The sequence below is a fragment of the Phascolarctos cinereus genome, unplaced genomic scaffold, assembly GCF_003287225.1.
Source record: "Phascolarctos cinereus isolate Bilbo 61053 unplaced genomic scaffold, phaCin_HiC Scaffold_5;HRSCAF=322, whole genome shotgun sequence".
In the NCBI taxonomy this organism is placed as follows: Eukaryota; Metazoa; Chordata; class Mammalia; order Diprotodontia; family Phascolarctidae; genus Phascolarctos; species Phascolarctos cinereus.
In genome coordinates this window covers 85,243,343-85,245,265 of record NW_027555958.1, presented here as the reverse complement: position 1 = coordinate 85,245,265, position 1,923 = coordinate 85,243,343, and the positions used below count along the sequence as shown (strand labels likewise).

Genomic DNA, 1,923 nt, shown 5'->3' with positions numbered 1-1,923 from the left:
CTAGCAGTGTCAGAGGAAAGAAGGGGATGAACAGGAGAAATGCTATGAAGGCACGAGACAGCAAATGGGAAAACAGTGACAGATTGGACATATAAGGTGAGTGCCACTGAGGGTGTGAGCCTGAGTGACTGGGAAGATAACATGTAGTGAATTTAGATCATGATGAACCGGCAATTTTCAAACGCCTAAATGTGCTTAGGATCATAGACTGGTATTTTATGGCTTTAAGAGAATAGCTTTCAACGTACATCCAAAGACCTCAAGAAACATTTTATTTCACTTCGAAGTTAAGATAAGCATGTGCCAACACACCACCATGAAAATAAATGCAGCTAAGACAAGTTGCTAAATTGTTCATACTCTTTCACCAGCAATTCCTCTATGGGGGTATATATCCCAACAATGTAAAAGACGGAATGGAAAATACCATATGCACAAAAATATTCACAGCAGTACTTAAAAAAAAACCCACTGTGTTCAGTCATGTCCGAGTCTTCATTGATTCCATTTAGGGTTTTCTTGGCAAAGATACTAGAGTGCTTTGCCATTTCCTTCTCCAGCTCATTTTATAGACGAGGAAAATTGGGCAAAAAAAAGTTTAAGTGACTTTCTCAGGGTCACACGGTGTCTGAGACCGGGTTTGAACTCAGGCCTTCCTGACTCCAGGTCCAACACTCTATCAATTGCACCACTTTGCTGCCCCCTCACAATGCTTCACTAATTTGTATGTCTTTGGTACACAGGGACCATGATAATTTTCTCCACATCAGTTCAATTTTAGTTTATGTACTACTGAAGTGAGTAGAAAACATCACTTTTTAAACTAGAAAATAATAGGAAAGTGGTCCTCATTAATCATTGGACTATGGGTGCAGAATATCGTGTCTACATCAGGCAAGGTCACTGTGTCATTGGGTTTTGTTTGTGCTTTTCTATGACATAAAGAAGAGTTATGTGGGAATGGGTGGGCAAAGTGGAAATATCAGTAGTATAAAAATCCAAAGACATCAATAATTTTTAAAAATAAATGCAGTTCGTGTACCTAGATATGTTACAGAGGAAACAGATGCAGCTTTAAAAGCTGTCCTTAAAAAGTTGTCTTTTCATTACATACAGCAGCAGCAGCAGTACGAGTGAGTGAGCAGGCTACGTGGCCGAGATGTGTGCCTTCACAGAGGATCAGACAGCAGACTTCAAGGAGGCCTTCCAGCTGTTTGACCAAATGGGGATGGAAAGATCTTATAACAGGTGTCGGGACGTGACGTGAGCCCTGGGCCAGAACCCTACTAATGCTGAGGTGCTCAAGGTCTTAGGGAATCCCAAGAGTGATGAGATGAACGTGAAGGTTGCTGGACTTTGAATACTTTCTGCCAATGCAGCAGAGCATAGCAAAGAATAAGGACCAGGGCACATATGAAGACTATGTAGAAGGGCCTCAGGTATTTGATAAAGAAGGGAACAGCGTAGTCACGGGGGCTGAAATACGACACATCCTCATCACCCTGGGTGAGAAAATGACAGAAGAAGAAGTGGAAGCGTTGGCAGCAGGGCATGAAGCCAGCAGTGGTTCTATCAGCTATGAAAAGCTAGTCCGGATGGTGCTGAATGGCTGAGAACAACTCATCTTTCCACAAAGACGCCCCTAAAACTTTCTTAGTGAAAATCATCCTCTTGGGGCAGCTAGGTGGAGCAGTTGTATAGAGCACGGGCCCTGAAGTCAGGAGGACCTGAGCTCAAATGTGACCTCAGACCAAACACTCGACCCTTACTAGTTGTGTGACCCTGGGCAAGTCACTTAATCCCAATTGCCTTAAAAAAAAAATCATCCTCTTGCCCCTGAAGCAGCTAACTACATTTTCAGGGTCACCAACATCCTTACTTCCAACCCCCACTATATGTCCTGTTTGGCCAATTTGCTCTCTG

The 1,923-nt window shown here is 43.0% G+C and overlaps 1 pseudogene; it reads left to right on the top strand.

Moving 5' to 3' along the window:
• The first annotated feature begins 1,159 nt into the window (after nucleotides 1-1,159).
• Nucleotides 1,160-1,613, top strand: LOC110196913 (myosin light polypeptide 6 pseudogene; annotated as a pseudogene).
• The last annotated feature ends 310 nt before the right edge of the window (nucleotides 1,614-1,923 follow it).